The sequence below is a fragment of the Lagenorhynchus albirostris genome, chromosome 7 (assembly GCF_949774975.1).
Source record: "Lagenorhynchus albirostris chromosome 7, mLagAlb1.1, whole genome shotgun sequence".
In the NCBI taxonomy this organism is placed as follows: domain Eukaryota; kingdom Metazoa; phylum Chordata; class Mammalia; order Artiodactyla; family Delphinidae; genus Lagenorhynchus; species Lagenorhynchus albirostris.
In genome coordinates this window covers 4581988-4603497 of record NC_083101.1, presented here as the reverse complement: position 1 = coordinate 4603497, position 21510 = coordinate 4581988, and the positions used below count along the sequence as shown (strand labels likewise).

General features: G+C 50.5%; 1 protein-coding gene across 2 annotated transcripts in view; it reads left to right on the top strand.

Annotated features, from left to right (window-relative positions):
• NTNG2 (netrin G2) overlaps positions 1 to 21510 on the top strand; it is a 72986-nt gene that overhangs the window by 38670 nt on the left and 12806 nt on the right. The gene's annotated exons all lie outside the window — the stretch shown is intronic.

Here is a 21510-nt window from a genome sequence, read left to right as displayed (position 1 = left end):
CCTTAGGGTGACTACTGTCAGAAAAACAGAAAACAACGAGTGTTGGCAAGGATGTGGACAAATACGAACCCATGTGCACTATTGGTAGGAATGTAAAATGGCGCAGCTGCTGTGGAAAACAGTGTTTTGGTTCCTCAAAAAATTAAACATAGAATTCCCATATGATCCAGCAGTTCCACTCCGGGTTATACACCCAAAAGAACTGAAAGCAGAGACTTGAATAGATATTTGTGCACCCATGTTCCTAGCAGCATTACTCGCACAGTGGAAAGGTGGAAATAACCCAAGTGTCCATCAACTGATGATGGAGTAACAAAATGTGGTCTCTACATACCATGGAATATTATTCAGCCTTGAAAAGGAAGGAAATCCTGACACCTGCTACAACATGGATGATATAAACCAGACACAAAAGGACGAATACTGTGTGAGTCCACATAGGTAAGGCACCAGGAATAGGCAAATTCGTAGAGATGGAAAATAGGATAAGGTTGCCAGGGGCTGGAGGGAGGGAGGGGGGAATGGAGAGTTACTTCGAGGGTATAAAGTTTCTGTTTGGGATGATGTAAGTGTTCTGGAAAGGTTTTTTTTTTTTTTTTTAACGGATCAAAATCATTTATTTATTTATTTATTTAAACATCTTTATTGGGGTATAATTGCTTTACAATGGTGTGTTGGTTTCTGCTCTATAACAAAGTGAATCAGTTATGCATATACATATGTTCCCATATCTCTTCCCTCTTGCGTCTGCCTCCCTCCCACCCTCCCTATCCCACCCCTCTAGGTGGTCACAAACCACTGAGCTGATCTCCCTGTGCTATGCGGTTGCTTCCCACTAGCTATCTATTTTATATTTGGTAGTGTATATATGTCCATGCCTCTCTCTCACTTTGTCACAGCTCACCCTTCCCCCTCCCCATGGAAAAGGATATCTTTTAAAGGTAATTGCTTTTATTTGTTTGTTTGTTAATTTTATTTTATTTTTGGCTGTGCTGCACAGCTTGCAGGATCTTAGTTCCCCGACTAGGGATTGACCCCTGGCCACGGTGGTGAAAGCACTGAGTCCTAACCACTAGACCACCAGGGAAGTTCCTAGAAAAGGATATTGATGGTAGTTGCACAATAACGTGAATGTACTTAATGTCACTGAACTATCCACTTTAAAATGGCAAAATAGTAAGTTTTATGTTATTTATATTTTAACACACACACACACAAGAAGAAAAAGAAATAGGTGGATGGCTTCCATGTCAGACTGTCCAGGTGCAAATCCTGGCTCAGGTGTGACCCAGGGCAAGTTTCTTAACTTGTCTGTGGCTCCTTTCCCACCTCCATAAAATGGAGATAATAACCATGGAGTTTGTTTATTTGTTTCATTTTTGGCTGCATTGGGTCTTCGTTGCTGTGCACGGGCTTTCTCTAGTTGCAGCGAGCAGGGGCTACTCTTCGTTGTGGTGTGCAGGCTTCTCGTTGCGGTGGCTTCTCGTGTTGTGGAGCATGGGCTCTAGGCACACGGGCTTCAGTAGTTGTGGCATGCAGGCTCAGTAGTTGTGGCTCATGCGCTCTAGAGCACAGACTCAGTAGCTGTGGCTCACGAGCTTAGCTGCTCCGCGGCACGTGGGATCTTCCCGGACCAGGGCTCGAACCCACGTCCCCTGCATTGGCAAGCGCATTCTCAACCACTGCACCACCAGGGAAGTCCCATAACCATGGAGTTTAAATCAGACAACCCGTGAAGAGGCTCAGAGCCGTGGCCAGGCCGTGGTAAGCATGCAGTAAGTGCTAGGGTCACCACTGTGTCAATAAAACACCAGGATCCCAGGGCACGGCCTGGAGTTCCTTCTATGGGGCCCGTGTGCTTTCAGGAGAGTGGGCCTTAATGGTCCTGGACTCCCGGAAATACATGCTAAGCATCATGTGGGTGTGAGGTCGGCCCGAGTGAGGGCCTTAGTTTTCATTCCATTGCCAAAGGGGTCCGTGATCCCCAAACGTTTGGAGAGTCAGTTTCGTGTTCTATTTTTTATTTTTTCAACCCAACATGTATGTTCCCAGCTCATTAAGGACAGAGATTTTGTTAGGTGCATTTTACACCCTTTAACCGAACCTGCCAATCTTCCTGAACCACTCCCTCCCACCAAAGATGGGACACGCACCGTACTGTCGTCTGCTGAGGAATGGGGCGGGGGCAGAGCTGTGCTGAGGATATGGGGGGGTGTCCACTGCCAAGTGTGGCAGGGGGACCCATGGGGCATTTGTCCAGGCTCCTTTGGGTACCTCTGGGCTGCTCACCTACCAGGTGTGGCCCCAGCCCTGGTGGGAGGGGGCAGCAGGGGGGTCCTGGGTTTGGCTGGGGTCTCAGAAGATATGGGGCCCCGGTGGGTGAGTTAGGGATGGAATCCCTGACAGTGATGCCTTCCAACAGTGCTGGGGAGAACGAGCGCCCCCCTTTCTCTCGCTGAGTGGGGAGGATTTCCTTCTGAGAGTTTTCTCACTGTCGTATTAATTCATTCAATGGATATTTTTAATGGGCACTTGTATTAGTTAGTCTCCTAGGGCTGCCGTCACCAAGTACCACAGATCAGGTGGGCTTAAAACAACAGAAATGTATTGCCTTACAGTTCTGGGGGCTTGAAGTCTGAAATCAAGGTGGTGGCAGGGCCATGCTCTTTCCAAAACCTGTCAGGGAGAATCTGTTCTCCGAGCTGCTGGGGGAAGCCAGCATCTTTGGCATCCCCTGGCTGTAGATGCGTCATCCCATGCCTTCGTCTGTCTTCTCGTGGCCGTCTTCTCTCTGTGCCTCTGTCTCGATAGAGTGTTCTCCCCATATCTCTTCTTCTTAGAAGGACAGCAGTCGTACTGGACTCAGGGCTCACCCTACTCCAGTATCACTTCATCTTAATTTATATCTTTTTTTTTTTTTTTTTTTTTTTGCGGTACGCAGGCCTCTCACTGCTGTGGCCTCTCCCGTTGCGGAGCACAGGCTCCGGACGCGCAGGCTCAGCGGCCATGGCTCACGGGCCCAGCCGCTCCGCGGCACGCGGCATCCTCCCGGACCAGGGCACGAACCCGTGTCCCCTCCATCAGCGGGCGGACTCTCAACCACTGCACCACCAGGGAAGCCCCTTAATTTATATCTTAATCACATCTGCAAAGACCCTGTTTCCATATCAGGTCACAGTCACAGGCACCAGGATAGATAGAACTTCCATATATCTTTTTGGGGGACACAATTCAATCTATAACAGGTACCTACTGTGTGTCCAACACAGCCAGGTGCTTCAGATCCAAGAGCCCCACGGGGTTTACGGTCTAGCAGGGAGATGGGAATAAACAAAACAAACCACCACAGGTGACTCAAGGTGCTGGGAAGGTGACAAACCGAGGGGGCTATAGGGAGGGTGGCTGGGAGGGGCGACCTGACACCAGGCCCCAGGTGGTGGGGGAAGCCCCCCGAGGAAGAAGCTTTGCAGGCGGAAGGGGGAGCCGGAGCAGGCGGAGGTGCGTTTCCGGCAGGGGAACCGCAGGTGCAAAGGCCCTGCCTTCAACTCACGGGTGATGCCTTCTAAGAGCTTAACATGACGTGGCTAGAGTGTGTGAGGCCGTGAGAGCAGAGGGGACAGGGCCATGTGGTGCTAGCCCTGCAGCCTCGGGAGGGAGTTGGTTTTGTTCTAAGCTCAGGGAAAGCCATCGCAGGATTTTAGACGGGGAGGTCACACTCTCTGATTTCTGATGCTTGGCCGGCCGCTTGAGTTGGGAGGGGCAGCTGGAGGGAGACCAGGCAGTTTCCGCCAAGACAAAGCACAGCCTGGACTGGGTTCTGGACGTGGAGATGGGAGCCGAGGGCTGCCTGGGGATGGAGTTGACGGAGTGGCTGGTAGGAGGCATCCAGGGGAGCCTCGGGTTCTGGCTGGAGACCCTGGGTGGATGGAGATTCTACCTAGTGAAGTGGGGACAGCCGGTGGAGGAAGAAGTTTCTGGAAGAAATTTTTGAATATGTTTACATTTTGTTTTGTATATTATCATCCAGTAAAATTGACCTTTGGGGGTGCAGTTCTATGAATTTTAACCCACGTAGATTCATAGGACCACCAGCACAATCAAGACACAGAACAGTCCATCTCCCCAGAGAGCTCCCTCGAGCTGCCCCCTTGTAGCCACACCCTCCTCTCCCGGCCCCCAGTCCTCAGCAAACACTGATCTCTGTCCCTACAGCTTTGTCTTTTTGAAAACGTCTTGTAAATGGAGTCGCACAGCATGTGAGAGGCTTCCTTCGCTCAGCACAGTGCCCTCAAGGTGCTTGTGTTGTTGCCATCAAGCATGGTCCTTTTTATTACTGGGGAGCATCCTGCCCCCAGCACTGCAGTTCCGTCCATTGTTGCAGGAGGGGGGACCCCTTCCAGGGCCCAAGTGGGCTCTTGTCTAACACTTGGCAATGAATCGTCCGAGGAGACACACGTGCTGACAAAGCAGGAGACTTTATTGGGAAGGGGCGCCCGGACGGAGAGCAGCAGGGTAAGGGAGCCCAGGAGACCTGCTCTGCCACGTGGCTCGCAGTCTCGGGGTTTATGGTGATGAGGTGAGTTTCCGGGTTGTATCTGGCCAATCATCTTGCTTCACCCATATTTTTTCTGACTCAGGGTCCTTCCTGTTGGCGCGCGCATCTCTCAGCCAAGATGGATTCCAGCGCGAGGGTTTCTGGGAGGTTGGTAGGACATATTATGGGCTGGCGTCTCCTTCCCCTTTTGGGCCCCTCCCAAATTCTTCTGGCTAGTTTTTGGCTGCAGCACCGGGTTCCTTATCGGGACCTCCTGTTGTGAGACAACTCAGGGAAGCAGTCATCGTCCTGCCGGGCCAAGGTGAGCGGTTTCAGTCAACGGTTCCCTAACACATTCGCTCAGAGAAGGGAATTTCAGTTGCTTCCAGTTTGGGGCAGCTATGAATAGAGCAGCTCTGAGAATTCGTGTAAAGGTTTGGGTATGAACATAAGCTTTCATTTCTCTTGAGTGAATCCCTGGGTGTGGGATTGTAGGGTCATATGATAAATGTGTGTTTAACTTTATAAGAAACTGCAGAACGGTTTTCCCAAGTGGCTGTGCCCCCAGAGGAAGAGTTCTGGTTTTTAAAAATTTTATTTTATTTATTAATTTATTTTTTTTTGCGGTACGTGGTCCTCTCACTGTTGTGGCCTCTCCCGTTGCGGAGCACAGGCTCCAGACGCACAGGCTCAGCGGCCATGGCTCACGGGCCCAGCCGCTCCGCGGCACGTGGGATCCTCCCGGACCGGGACACGAACCCGCGTCCCCTGCATCGTCAGGCGGACTCTCAACCACTGCGCCACCAGGGAAGCCCCAGAGTTCTGTTTTGACCTGTTGCTGTGAGGTGCCCTTGAGGCATGGGAGCATCTGGACGTCCAAGTCTGAAGGGCAGGCAACCCAGTCCTGGGCTTAGAGATGACCCCCGACGCCATGGGAGCGTGTGAGGCTCTGAGAACAAGGAGGAAGGTGAGGGCTGGCCTGGGATGGAGCCCTGGGAAGTTGGACGGTGAAGGCAGCACATGGAGAGCAAGGAGCCATAGAGGGTAGAAAATCGGGAAGGATGGTGCCCCAAAGCCCAGCGGGCGGAGCATGTCCGGGGGCATGGGCATCAGTGTCCAGTGCCACTGAGGGGTCCAGACAGAGGACGGCCAGGTGGGTCCGTGGACTTAGCAACATGGAGGTCAAAGGTGACCTTGGGAGGGCAGATTTGGGGGAGTCGGGGACAAAGCCCATCTTGGGTGGATTCCAGGGTGAATGCAGAAGATTTTAAAAGGATGAATGAGGAGTAAAAAAACCAAAAGTGGTGTCGATAAGGCTTTCCAGAGGTTTGATCATGAAAGGGAGCAGGGAAATGGAGTACAACCTGGTGGGGAGTTTGAGGGAAGGAAAGGGTTCTTCCTGAAAAGAGGGAGGGACCGCAGCACCCTGGGGTTCTGGTGATGATGCCGAGAAAACAGAAGGGAACAGCAGGGGAAACTGCTGGAGAAAGCCATCAGCGAGGGGCAGAGGGCCTGAGAGGATGGGGGTGGGGTGGGGGGGGCGGGCTTCCATGATGTACAAGGAGAAGAGAACAGGTGCGGGCTGACAGACAATATTTCGGCCAGAAACCCCGCATCTTACACTTCTAAAGACCCCATATCGTCCCGGCAACCAAAGGCAGCCATCCTCGGGGCTCCGAGGTCTCTTTGTACTGAGTCGATAGCGGCACATCTTGGTGTCAAAGAGAAGACTGCGTTTGAATTCAGACTCTTTCATTTGCTAGTTTATGGTCCAGGGCAAGTCTCTTCAATTTTCCCGAGCCTCAGTTTCCCCATCTGTGAGGTGGGATCCTACTGTTTTGAGGACTGTCTGAGCACTTGTAGGTCAGCTCAAGGCCTGACGTGCAGTAGGTGCTTGCGAAATGGGAGCCCTTGTTATTTGTAAGGAGTCAGTATTTAGTTACCTGAACAAAACCCCATTTCCACGGGTACATGGCTCACCTGGGGGACCCTCTCCAGCCAAGTTGAATCCCTGGATCTGTGCTCCTGTCTGGCTCTCTGCCCCGCCCCCAGCTTGGGGATTGGAGGGACCTTATTAGCTGTAACTGAGGCTAATGAGGCATGGGCAGGACAGACAGGGCTGGAGTGGGGGCTCCTGCCCTGGCTGGGCCGCTTCTCTACCCCACAACAGGGGGAGCCCAGAGTGGGTCATTTTGAAGGCTTGCTGGCACGCTGCCCCTATCAAGCATGTTTTATTTATTTATTTTTAATTAATTTATTTATTTGGTCACGTCGGGTCTTAGTCGCGGCACGCGGGATCTTCATTGCGGCATGCGGAATATAGTTCCCTGACCAGGGATTGAACCCGGGCCCCCTGCATTGGGAGCACGGAGTCTTAACCACTGGACCACCAGGGAAGTCCCTCAAGCACGTTTTAGATTTACAGGTGCTCCCTTATATGTACACACGTACCTGCCCCACCTGCACGCGTGAATCCACTTCCACAAGCAGCGGTCACACACACGCCACACGCTCCACCGCCTTCACGCAGCCCAGGGCACAGAGGCTGACCCGCAGGACGAGCCGAGCCTTCTGCAGAAGCCCAGGGTCAACGAGGGGCCTCGTCTGGGCTGCCCTGGCCTCGGGGAGTCCGGGTGCCTCTCCCCCATTTGGAGTTGCCTCTTTCCACTCTGTGGGGAAATGCCCACCTCTGGATTCCTTTTTTTAAAATATCTTTTTTTAAATTGAAGTATAGTCGATTTGCAATGTTGTGTTAATTTCTGGTGTACAGCAAAGTGACTCAGTTATACATATATATATATATATATATATATATATATATACATACATTCTTTTTTATATATTCTTTCCCATTATAGTTTAATCATAGGATAACTATATCGTATCGAATATAGTTCCTTGTGCTATACAGGAGGGCCTTGTTGTTTATCCTTTCTATATATAAAAGCTTACATCTGCTGACCCTAACCTTTCACTCCACCCCTCCCCCAACCCTCTCCCCCTTGGCAACCACAAGTCTGTTCTGTACGTCTGTGAATCTGTTTCTGTTTCATAGTTAGGTTCATTTGTGTCATGTTTTAGATTCCACATATAAGTGATATCACATAGTATTTGTCTGTCTCTTTCTGACTTACTTCCCTTAGTATGACAATCTCTAGGTCCATCCGTGTTGCTGCAAATGGCATTATTTCATTCTTTTTTACGGCTGAGTAGTTTTCCATTGTATGTACGCACCACATCTTCTTTACCCATTCCTCTGTCAATAGACATTTACGTTGTTCCGTGTCTTGGCTATTGTGAATAGTGCTGCTATGAACATAGGGGTGCGTGTAGCTTTTTGAATGAGAGTTTTGTCTGGATATATAACCAGCAGTTCGATTGCTGGATCATGTGGTAATTCTGGTTTTAGTTTCTGAGGAACCTCCATACTGTTCTCCATAGTAGCAGCACCAACTTACATTCCCGCCAACAGTGTAGGGGGGTTCCCTTTTCTCCACACCTTCTCCAGCATTTGTTATTTGTAGACTTTTTAGTGATGGCCATTCTGACCGGTGTGACCACCTCTGGATTCCTACCCACCTCTCCCATCCCACTCTGTCAGCCTGAGCAGTTTCCTACATGGACCCCATCACTACCCCTGCCCCACGGAGAGGAGCATCAGGATTTTGTTTGGGGAGGGGACTGGGCTTGCCCCCTTCAGCCTTGCCCCTTCCACGTGGAGGTTTTTCCCCAAACCCAAACCCAGTCACGTCACTGCCCTGAACAACACCCTTCAGTGGCTTCCCATTGACCTTAGAAACTCCGTTCCCGTGGACCACACATCCTTCCTCTCGCCTCCCTGGGCAGCCTGGGCCCTGAGTCCTCACAGGCCAGCCCCCCGCCCGGAGCTGGGTCCCTCTGACTCGCCTCAGGGCTGCTCCTCCTGCCTGCAGCACAACGCACCCCGTCCGCCCCTCCTGTCTGGCAAACGCCTCATTCCTCAGGGCTTGGCTCGCAGGGCGCCTCTCCGGGGTCCCCGCAGGCTGGAGATCTGGGCGGCCAGCCCTTGCCTCCCCTCCTCTGGCCTTCAAAGAGCACAGCAATCCCACTGCATTGTCACAGGTGCGTTGCTGCACACACACTCCGGTACCCAGCCGCCCTCCCCCTTCCCCACCCTGGGCTCTGAGCTCTGAGAGAACAGGGTCTGGGTCTGTGTTCTTGACCCTGTGAGGCCAGCACTGAGAACCAGGCAGGAATGCTGTGCATTCGTTGAAATCATTCGCTCATTCATTCATGAACGAATGGGTCTTAATATTCGTAACTCTTTCGGAGGAGAAGGGGTCTGGAATCCGGGAGCCAGGAGGTGGGTAGACAAAACCAACGGGCTGGCCCTCCACCATCACGCCCAGCACGCCTCACATTTCCCCCCTCTCCCACGACCCAGGCCTGGCCCTCCCCTCCAGGGTGTTGAGCCCTCCTACAGGGGAAGAGGTGAGCTTGCTTTAGTCAACCAGCCTGGTCATACCCACCGTGTCTCCCCCAAGCCACACGCCCGAGCCCCCCAGCACCCCTCCATCAGCCTCTCTCCTGTTGGCTGGGAAGCTGCCTCTGGCTTCATAATGGGTAATAGGATTTATCAATAGACTGGAGGAGGTGATGTATGTTAAAGCACTTAATATAAAAGGGCTTCGCACAGAAGCCCAAATCTGATTTGGCAATGAACTCAGCTGCCAGCCTGACTGCGTTCCAGGAGATGCAGCAGCTGGCGTTTATCCACGTGACCCTGAGAGAGCCAGGTCACGCCAGGTGGCCGAGGCCTTGCACACCCGCGCCCCGCGGCTCGGCTTTCAGTGTCCCCTCTTCTCGGGGTCTCAGGGCTTGACTTGAAGCCTTTTGACCCAGACGGTTCAGATTCTCCAGCATCCAGGAGCCCTCTTTCCACTAGTACCCTAGCCCTGCCCCCATTCCACTAATTAGCTATGAGTCCAATATTTTATAGGCTTCCCTTAGCGAGGTCCCCAGCTATGGCCTTCTCATTGCCGGTCACCTCTTGATCCAGCCTCTCTGGGATCAGGAGAGGTTCTCCTGACCATCGCTTGCTTCCTTGAAGGCTGCCAATCTCTCCACGCTGCTGTGTACCAGCCAAAGACACTGTCTCTCCCTTAATCCCCCAAAGAAGATCTAACACCCCCAGGCCACGGTGATCCTTCGCACGTGGACTCACAGGCTGGGGCGAGCCCAGGAGAATGATCACGTACAAAGAGAACACTTCAAAGGATGGCCATTAGCCAGCACTGACCTGGAGACCCAGTCATTGGCCGTGGCCACCGGCTGCCTGGGAGGGGCAGTCCCTGGACCACCTCTGTCGTGAGCCCCCAGCCCCCTCTCATGGCTGCCTCCTTCCTCCCTGGAGTCCAACCCCAGATGCATGAGCCCCTCCACGAGGGAAGTGCCCTTCTCGAGGTCAGCCTTCTCCCTCATGTGTCCACCCTCACGTGCTAACATCTCCAGGCCAGCATAGGCTCGGGGTTCGCTTCCCTATAAACCCAGCAGCCCACTGAACTGTTTTTCCCCAAACAAAAGAACAGTCTTTCCCCAGAAATAAATGCTCTCTCTGACAAGAGAAATGGGAAGACGCTGCTGGAGGCTTTAAAATAGAAACTTGTTTCAAGCGACTCTGACCTTCAAGGTGTCAGAAATACACCCATCCGCTCCCAGAAGGCTGCATACGCAATGATGTTTGGACAAGTGGTGAAAGAAGTGGGGGAGACGCTAGGAAGAGGCGATCAATTACCAAGACCGCCTGGGGTCCTGGGCTCTCCCGAGCGCCCCACCTGTGCTCACCGAGGGGTCCCTGTGACTGCCCTGAAATCCTGGCAAGTTTGACCATTGAGGGGAACCAGCCCCGGCCCCCTCCTCCCTGCCCGGCTCCGGCACCCGGCTCTCTCGCTCGCCTAAACTTACCACTTCCCCATCTTTCCCCCAGGAGCCGATGACATCACTCTTTCCGGCAGCCAGGAGTTGACCTACATTCCTCCACCCTCCTGTCTGGGAGGCGCTCCAAACACCCCGCTTCTCTCACCCTGAGGAGGGGAGGGCCCGGCTCACGATTTTGATTTTCGTGGCGCACTGGTGCCAGGCCCGTGTCCAGATGGCACTCCCGCCGGCAGGGCCCAGGCGCTGCCCGCCCCTCCCTGCAGGGCAGGGCACGCTGGTGCCTGGTACGGGCTGGTGCCCCTGCCGTCCGACGACTGCTTCGTGCTTCGCGCGGCTGTCAGGCCCCCGGCCGGGCCTGGCAGGTGGACAGGAGGGGGTGAAGTCAGCATGTCAGTCTCCTCCTGGCAGGAGCAGGGCACATTTCCCTGAGAACTCGGGTTGTCTGGGGTGGCCTTCCCGTGCAGGTGAGGCTCGGTCCTGCCTCCGTCATGGTCCCCTGGGGCTTGTTAGGGACTCATCAACTAGAGAAAAAGAAACAACTTAGCGACTTAGAGGAGAAGGCAGCCCGGCCAGCTTCTGATGGGCGGGTGGGGACACCCAGGCCAGGCCTTGAGAGGGGTCAGGGGTCGGGCCAGAGGGCCATGGCTCACCATGTGGGTGAGTAGGGGTAGGGCTGCCAGATAAAACGCAGGATACCAGCTAAATCCGAATTTCCGGTGAGCCACAAACAATGTTTTTAGTGTAAGCGTGTGTCCCAGATATTTCATGGGACATACAGGCAAACCTTGTTTTATTGCTCTCACTTTATTGAACTTCGCAGATAATGTGTTTTTTAATAAATTGAAGGTTTGTGGCAACGCTGCATCGGGCAAGTCTGTCGGTGCTGTTTTTCCAACAGCGTTTGCTCAGTTCAGGTCTCTGTGTCGCATGTTGGTAATTCTCGCACTACTTCAAACTTTCTTTCATTATTATTACATTGGTTGTGGTGAACAGTGATCTGTGATGTTACTGCTGCAACTCACCAAAGGCTCAGTTGATGGTTAACATTTTTCACAATATAATATTTTTTTAGTCAAGGTATGTACATTTTTTAGACATAATACTATTGCACACTTAATAGACTACAGTATAGTGTAAACATAACTTTTATATGCACTGGAAAACCAAAATAATTCATGTGGCTCACTTTATTGCGATATTTGCTTTATTGGTCTGGAACTGAACCCGCGCTATCTCCGAGACACGCCTGTACTTATACTAAAAAATTATTCAGTGTTTACCTGAAATTCAAAGTTAACCAGGCATGCTATATTTTTATTTGCTAAATCTGGCAATTGTAGTGACAGGAGGCCCTTCATGGAAGTGACTCTAAGAGGACAGTGGGCGCGTCCCAAGGGGCCTGGAGAAAAGGCCAGCTGATCTCAGCGGAGGGGGCTCTGGGGTAGGGTGTCGGCAGGACAGCATGGATAAGGGGACCTGTCCCTTGGGGCTGGGCACCCGGGGGCTGCCGAATAAGGACAATCTTTGTTCCTGGGGTTCCCCCCAGATTCCCACTGATGTCACTTGTTGGCCATTAGCAATGGCAAAGCAGCTGGTATTTATGGGGGGCTCCCTACGTGCCCGACCCTGTGCTGAGCACGCCCCATGGGCCAGCCCATCTTCATCCTCTCAATAGCCCTGTCCCGTGGAAACCGTCAAGTCCCCCGTTTTATGGACCCGGAGACTAAGACCCTGCGGTCACCTGCCACCACACTGCTCCAGCCACGATACTGCCTGGCTTTCACTGAGCCGTTAAGGCTCATCCATGCCAGATGCTGTGCAAAGAGCCTCTGTGCATCGTCTCCTCCCTCCCTTCCTTTCCTCCTTCGTTCATTCAGCCGCTATCGATCGAGAGCCCACTGCGTGCCAAACAGTATATTAGGCACCCATGAACAACTAAATAGAAAAGTTGAAAAGCTAAGATGTAATTCAAGCCTTCCAAACTGCAAGCGAAAGGTCTGAGATCCGGAGAAGTGACTCGCTCAAGGTCACCCAGGCAGATCAGGAGCAGGGAATCTGCTCTGACTCTGGCTACTGACTCAGTGTCTCTGTTCCTCCGTTACCCCCCGTTCTTACGGAGCCACTCCTGCTGCCATCCAAAGGGTCAAAGCCCTGGGATTCTGTGATGGGGCAGGCAGCAGATCCTGATGGGCTGGGAGTGGACTGCTGGCCAGCCTTGCCCTGTCCCTCTTTCATTATTAAATAACGTTCCCTGATGGATGAGCCGAAAAGTGCTGTGTAGCGGGGTCAGGCGGCTCAGATGATGGCTTTCTGGTGAGATTGATGGTTCTCAAAGGTCAAATTCAGAAAGTAATTCCCTAGGAAAATTGATCGCGTGGATGCAGAAATACTCGGGCCAGCGGCAGAGCCAGGAGTCTGGACCACCCACCTGCGTCTAGACGCAGGCTGCAGTTGGCGTTAGAAAGAAAGTTAGGAAAGGAAGCGTCTTTCTCCTGCATTTCCTAGGCTGAGGCAGGGCCTCGGGATTGGTAGTGGGCTTGGGGGAGTATCTGTCCGGTGGCCCCTCCCCACTGGCCTTCATTATCCAAGTGGAATCAACATAAGGCAAGTGCCGGGAGAGACAGGCCAATAGAATATGGTGATGAAATCCAAGTCTGCCACCCGACAGTTCTGGGTTCAAATCCAGCCTCTTCCACCCAGAGACCTGGGGGTGAGTTCGTGACACTTGACCTACTACAATCTTATATCCTTACCTGTAAAATGGGAAGAGTGATGCCTTCTGGGTTTTCACAAGGATTCAGTTAATAATGCACGTCACCTGTCCACCTATGAGTGCTCTATATTTATATATGCTTGCTTATTTATTTTAATTTCATCTCCCGAGGGCCTTCTGGAATAGGGAAGGGAAACCTCAGGACAGCAGCCTGAGGGCGGGGAGGAAAGGACATGACTGTGTCCTTTGGGGGAACTGTGGGCAGGTTGGATTTCTCTGAGCCTATGTCTGTGTGAGAGCCAGCACTGGAGGACCCCAGGCCGCCACCCCCTTCTTAAAGTGGGGCTCACCAGCTGTGTGGCCTTGGGCCTCTTGCTGAACTTCTCTGTGCCTCATTTCCTTGTCTGTAAAATAGAGATAATAGCAATAAACCTTTCATGAGGTTCTTGTGAAGAACCGACACATTTGTTCAAAGAAAGCTCTCAGGACCCCGTCTCTAGACACTCATAAAGATAAGAAATGAGAAAAACAACAGGACACTAGCGTTTGCCCAGCGCTTACATGCATGTCTTCAGGGCCATGTCTCAGTTGCTCCTTAGGACAACCATATGAGGTAGGTGCCACTGCCATCCCTATTTTACAGATGAGAAAACAGAGGCCGAGGAACTTCAGCAACCCTCCTAAGGTCACACAGGAAGTGGCAGAACATCCCAGGCTAGGGCGACGAGGGGCCAGGGCTACCATCTTACAATCAGCAGGAAAGGCAAGAGGAGTATGAACCCCAAATGAGCACCTGTGTGCGAGGCTGGGTGACACGGCAGATGCATTACTTATGTCCATTCGCTCATCCCCTATTCAGGAATGACCGAGGTCACCGATCCTCACAACAGCCCGTGGTGTGACCAGGGTTGTTGCTCCCCATTCTCCAGGTGAGAAAACTAGGACTCAGATTAGTGAAGAATTTGTGCAGGGCCACCCAGCATGTGCACTGGGAGCGGGTCGAAGCCCTGCCCGCTGATCCCAGGACCCCAGTGCCCGCCACACTGGGCCACCACGGCATGCGGACGTTCAGTGTGGGCTCTGGCGTCAGGCTGCCCGGATTCAAGTCGTGGGTCTGCCCCTTACCAGCTGGGGGGCCTCAGGCAGCTCACTTCACCGCTCCAGGCCACAATTTCCCCGTCTGTATAATGCAGATAATAACAGTATGTCATTCATAGGATGGTTGGTAAAGGCTGAAGTGTTTATCCGTGAGTTCTCAGAATGGTGCCTTATATCAGCTGTGTTCACCCAGCAAGACTTTCTTTAAGGTGCAACATGCTAGGTTGATACAAATAGTAAAACAAACCTTTGAAGCTTTGCAGGAGAGAGATTGCGATAAAACCCTGGTTCCCAGGCTTTAGTCACTCAGGTAACGCCCTCACTATTTCCCATATTTTCCAGTTAGTTATTCATTTGTTTGTTTAGCAACAGCTGTACTGAAATGTAATTTACAAGCCATAACATATCCATTTAAAGTGCACAATTCAGTGGCTTTTGGTATATTCACAGAGTTGTGCAACCATCCCTATGGTCAACTTTAGGGCATTTTCGTTTCCCCAAAAAGAAACCCTGTACCATCTAGCGGTCACTCCCATTCTCCCCTCTCCCCAGCCCCTGGCAACCACGAGTCTACTTTCTGTCTGTTCTGGGCATTTCATATCAGTGGAATCATACAATATGTGGCCTTTTGTGTCTGGCTCCTTCGTGTAGCATGATGTCTTCCAGGTTCACCCACGCTGTAGCAGGTGTCGTGCTTTGTTCCTTTTTATGGGTGAACAATATTCCATGGTGTATATACACCACATTTGGTTTTTCTGTGGATGGACATATGAGTTGTTTCTACCTTGTGACTATTATGAATAACACTGCAGTGAACATTCATGTACATGTTTTTGTGCAGATGTGTTTTCGTTTCTCTTGGGTATATACTTGGGAGGGGAATCGCTGGGTCATATGGTGAGTCAGTTTCACTTTTGAGGAAAGTTTTCCAAAGTCACTCACAACACTTTACATCCCCACCGGCAGTGTACGCGGCTTCCATTTCCTCCAGATTCTCACAATCATTTTCTTGTTATTATCTGTGGTTTTGACACTAGCCATTCTAAGGATGTGAGGTGGTAACCTTGTAATTTGCTTGCATTTCTGTGATGGTTAGTGATGTGAGCATGTGCTTGTTGGCCATTTGTGTATCTTCTTGGAAGAAATACCTATTCAAATCCTTTCCTCGTTTGAAAAATTGAGTTGTTTTTTTATTATTGAGTTGTAAGGGTTCATTATATGTTCTTAGATATAAGTCTCTCACCAGAGATAAGATTTTTCTCCCATTCTGTGGGTTATCTGTTCACTTTCCTGATGGCGTCCTCTGAAACACAAAAGTATTTAATTTTGATGAAGTCCAATGTATCTATTTTTTCTTCTGTTACTTGTACTTTTGGTGTCATGTGTAAGAAATCACTGTTTAATCCAAAGTCATGAAGATTTACCCCTGTGTTTCCTTTTCAGAGTTATCTAGTTTTAGCTCTTACCTATAGGTTTTTGATCCATTTTGAGTTAACTTTTGTTTATGGCGTGAGGTTGAGTTCTAATGTCAGGCTTTTGCATAAGGATATTGCACATGATTTATTTATTTACTTAATAATTTCTTCAAATAATAGGCTTTTAAACTTTGACCTTTGGCCAAATTACATTTTTGAGATTCCCAGGCTTGGTGAGTTTGTCACTTAAAAAAAAAAATACTGTGTAATCAAAAATAAACAAAATCGATTAAACTCTTTTATAGTTCTAGCCCGCATCTCCCCCAGTCATGTCGTATGCTCCACTTTGGGAGATGATGCTTATTACAATGAGCATTGGGACGAGGGAAGGTATAGCAGGGGCTGATGGGAGGTCCTCCCTGCAGAAGTGATATTTGGCCTTGAACCTGACACGCCCACTAGGTGTTAGCTTTAGGAGAAAGGGGCGGAGCCTGGCAGCTCGATCCAAGCGGAGGGAACTGCATTGCGCAGAGGTCTAGAGGAAAGCGGGATCAGAACACATGCTGGACAGAGATGGGAAGGGACACAGAGACATGGAGAGACATAGAGGGACACAAAGAGAGAGCCAGAAAGGTGAAGCCCCCCCCCCAACACACACAGCGCATTACTCCCTGCAATGCGCTCCCTGCAAAAGTCAGGAAGTCTGAGAAGCGGTTCCATTGACTGGGTTCTGTTTCTGTGCCAGCCCTGGCGAGGCTCCCCCACACTGTGTGGGCTCCTCCTGGCAGCCCTGCCCAGCAGGGAACTTCTTCTCTCCCCGATAGAGGAGGCACAGTGCTCATTCCAGGGCTCAGCCGGGGAGGGCAGGGAAGCCAAGACACCCTCTGGGAGATGAAGATGGTGGGCGGGGCTGGCCAGCACGGGGTGGGGCAGAGCCAGGGTCAGGGAAGGAAGTCTGGATTTGGATCCAGAGTAACCTCTAAACTGCACGACCTTGGGCAGGCTTCTCCCCGGCTGTACCCCGAGCCCCCGCCAGACCTGTCGAGCTCTCACATTCTGTGACTCCCTCTACCATCATCATTATAACACGCTACTCAGAGTCAGCTGCCCTTTTACAAATTTTTAACAAGCCAAGGTCAGTGTTAACACCCAAAGTTGAGATGGCAATCTTTGTTTTCTGTAGCTGATATCTGAAAATATCTGATCCTCGGGCCAGAGGCATGGGGTACATTCCTGGTTCCACCCAGCTGGGGTGTTCCTCTCCAGCTAGCTCAGTGGTATGGTAAATAGGAATTCAGATGAAAAAATTAAAACCTTCTGAGGTCAAATACCAGAAGGTTTGTTTTGCAAACAAACTTTTGTTAGACAAAGTCAGCAGGTTTCTTTCCTGCAGGACTTGTCAGAGCCTTTAATATGCTAATGTGCACTGGGACCCTGGGTGGAGGGTGGCAGCCAGGGAGCAGAATGTGAGGGCATTAGGAGAGCATCATATGTGTTGACCAATAAGGTTTAAACACAGAACCTTTCTTTGCCATGGACCATCCTTGGGGTCTAGTGTTCCCAGGAAGAAGGGTCCCCAGTACCAGCGGGTGCCTGCCCAGCCCTCTCTGTGCCTTTCCCAGAGCTGAGCACATAGTAGGCTCACAGTACATATGTGGTAATCGATTGGAACTCCAGGGAAAGAGTGAACAGGCTTTCTCATGCTCTGTTTGTTTCAGCTTTGTGCTGCAGTAAAACCTTGACAGGGCTAAGTGTCCAGGGAAGATGGAGTTAAAATAGCACAGACTTTAGCACTGGCTAATTTCCTTGGACAGGGCCTTCACTCTACATCAGAATTCTGTTCCAGAGAGTTCAGAAAACCTCCTTGAACCTGGGACTTGAGAGTCACGAACAGTGCGTGGTGTGTAACATGGAGCGACGGTTTCCCAAACAGGACCCTGACGGACCTGCTTCTCCTCCTGAGAGGAAAGGCCTGTGTGAGCTCAAGAACCAGCCTCCTTCCCCGCCTGGCCTGACTTCCAGTTTTCAAAAACCATTTGTTATCTACTTATAATAAGTAACACCTGCTCACTATAGAGAATGCAGGAAACGTGCAAAGTGACAAAGAAGGAAATAGAAATAATAACTATAATCATTTATAATCCCACCCCTCCCTCAGGACAAGTACAGGAATACCTAGATGTATTGTCTACTGGTGTTTCGGGTATGGATATATGTACTTAAACATAATCAGAAGCTGCATGTACTAGTCTGCTTGGGCTGCCATAATGGAGTGCCACAGACTGGGGAGCTTTAACAACAGACATTTCTTTATTTTCTCACAATTTTGGAAGTTAGAAGTCCAAGATCAAGATGCTACCAGGGTTGGTTTCTGGTGAGACCCCTCTTTCTGGCTTGCAGATGGCCAATTTCTCACTGTGTCCTCACATGGTGCAGAGAGAGCTCTGGGGTCTCTTCCTCCTCTTGTAAGGGCACCAACCCTAGGGGATTAGGGCCCCACCCTTCTGGCCTCCTTGAACTTTAATTACCTCTCTAAGGGGTCTCTCTCCAAATACAGTTGCATTGGGGCGTTAGGGCTTCAACATGTGAATTTGGTGGGGGGGACACAATTCAGTCCATAACACTATAATACCTACAGTTTGGTATCTTACATTTTTACAATCCATATTCTAACCCATGTTAACCTCTTGGACTCCGGAGTTGGATATCTCTGCGTTCCGGTTTCAGTCACAGTTCTGGACAGCCCTGTGACTCTGGGCAAGATACTTAACCTCTCTGAGCCTCCATTTCCTCGTCTGTAAAACGAAGGTGACAATAGTACCAGCGTTTGTGGTCGTTCAAGGGTCGGATGAGGTACCCATTGGCACACAGTAAACACTTGCTGAGTATGGTCTTTTCATTTCTATTTGGAACATTCCCCAAGGCTTGAAGTAGCCTTTGACAACATAATATTTAATGGCTTTGTAATACTCCATAGCATGGAGGTGCCCAATTTCCTGTAACCATTCCTCAAGATGATATGAGGGCAGAGAGAAGCTATGAGAAGGAAGGCAGCCCCAGCACTTCTGAAGCCAGCAGGCAGCAGGTTAACTCCAAGCTGCAGGGCTGCTAGGAACCTGGCAACCAGTTTTCCCCATTTGGGATCCTTGCCCGGGAAGGCCGGCCTCACAGCAGTGCTCCAGTCAGATGGAGTCAGAGAAGGCAGGAGGGGAGGCAGGACTGATTTATGAAGCGGGAAGATGCAGGGAGTTAAATATTCATCGTGTGAATAAGCAGAGGCTAAGGGGAGATGCTCTGTCCGGGAGGAGTGTCCCTCAGGGGAAGGTGGGGTATGAAGAGAAGGGGGAAATTACGAGCTGGAGAAGAAATGCTGGTTTAGCATTCGGGGAACAATCTTTGAGACGATGAGATCCAGCGAGGGGAAATGTTGCACACGCCGGGCGTCGCTGGTGGGACGTAGGCGCCTCCGCCCTGGTCCACACCACTGTCCTCTGCTGCCAGCCAGGCACAGCTTCCTCCCCGCTCTCCATACCCTGGCTCTGGTCCCCCTGACAAAGCATCCTCCGTGAGGCGACCGCGGTGATACATAAAATAAGAGCCAGAGCGGGACACCTCCAACCTTCCAATGGCTTGCAGAACACAACCCAGCCTCCGAACCACGGTCTGGCCTCCTCTTCCCCCTTACCTCATCTTACACCTTACAGGTTGAGCTCTTCTCGGCCCTAGGGTCTTCCCCAGTGCTCTTGTCTCCTTCCAGAAGGTTCTCCCCTCCTTGCCTGAGTAACTCTCGATGTTAAATTGTTCTTCCTGGAAGCCTATCCTGCTGCCCCCAGACTAAGTTAAGACCCACCCATGATCCCCTCTCCTTTGTAGAACACGTGGGCACCTATAACAATTGGCACTAATGAAAGATTTGCATGATTATTATTTTTAAATTAAGTCTATATTAAATTTTAGGGTTTAGGTTTACAGAAAATTGAGCAGATCATGCAAAGAGTTCCTGACACCCGGGTTCCCCACCCAGTTCCACCTGTTATTAACATCTTGCATTAGTGTGATACGTTTGTTATAGTTGATGAACCAGCATTGATACAGTGTTGTCAACTCAAGTCCACGGTTGACACTAGGGCTCTGCCTTGCTGCTCTGTGCTTCTATGGGCTTTGACAAATGTGTAACGCCGTGTGTCCGCCATGACAGTGTCACGTACAGAATCACTTTGCTGCCCTAAAAATCCCCTGGGCGCCACCTATTCATCCTTCCCGTCCCTCCCCCAATCACTGATCTTTTGATCGTCTCCCCGCTGGACCCTATCCTCCATCAGAGCAGGGACCCCATCTGCTTTGTCGACCATTATACTCACCATTCCCAGCTCAGAGCCTGGCACATAACAGGTGCCCTATACACATTTTTCTTTGTGTATTTTCATAAAAAGAAAATCCTATCAAACACATTATTCTGCAATTTGCTTTTTACAAATATTGACAATATATCTTGGAAATCTTCCCATATGAGAATAGGGAGCACTCTGTCTCTCTAACTTTTTCTTGTGGACGGTTTCCAACATGCATACGAAAATAGAATCTACTATGATGAACCAAGTTCACCCAAGTTCAGCAATTCACTCATAGCCTTTCTTGTTTCGTCTGTATCTCTGCCCATGTTTTCCCTTTCTGTGTTCTTCCGAAGCAGATCCCAGACATCAGATACTTTCCTCTGTAAATACTCGTGTGTGTCCCTAAAACCAAGGACTTCTAAAGAGGTAACCACAGTACCATCATTGCATTTAATAAACATTAATTTAATATCACCAGATGTAGTCAGTGTTCACATTTCCAGTTGTCTCACGAATATACATTGTTTATCTGAGTTTAGAGGTTGTCTGACCGAGATCCAGATGAGGTCCACGATCTGCACTCGATTGCTTTGCCTTTGAGGTTTCTCCTGATCTGGGTCCCTCCTCCCTCCATTTCAAGTTTTGCCCCTTGCAATTCATCCGTCCTATAAACTATATCATCACTTCCGGGTTTTGCTGATTGCGTTCCCCTGGTGGTGTTTAGTATGTTTCTCTGTCCTCTGTATTTCCTATAAATTTGTAGCTGGATCCAGAGCGTTGATCAGATTCAAGTTCAATTTGCCTTGATGAGACTTTTTCTTTGGTTGTCTCTCTCTATCGATGCTCTGTGCCAAGAGCTATCCGTTCGGTAGGGGATGCTACATGGTGACTTTCAAATTCTGTCCTTCCTTCTTCAGTTATCAGCTGGAATGCTTCTATAAAAAGAAACATCCCCTCACCAACTACTGGTTACCTGGAGGTACCCTTTTTATAGGACGAGCGAGACAAATGCTTGATTCTTTCCCTGTATTTACTGGTTTCAGAATGATGAGTTGCCTATAAATATTTGAATGAATGAATGAATAATACATGTGTGGATGAATTGACAGGGTTTGGGGAGTTGGGGTTTCTTTCTGCCCTCAAGGGCATGGGTGTGGGCCGCGGCTGAGAGCAGAGGTACAGCCTGGGGCCAGGTCCACGTCTCCACAACCAGGGACGGGTAACTCTTGCTACCTGTCAACCCTCCATGGTTGAGAGCAAAGGTGACCAGAAGCTGCGTTACTAAAAATTCAGCACCTGGGACAAGGGCATCTCATCACGCCCCCCACCCCCCTCACTGAGAGGTAGGAGCCAGGGACACCTCATGCTGGGGAAGGACTCAAAATGTTGAATCCGGGAGCATTTGTCCCGAAGGAGAGTCGTGGCAGGTTGGACAGATGGCCTCAAGAGTCCCTTCCAGGCCACCCTCCAAGCCCCTCCAGAGAGCTGGAACAGCCTGCC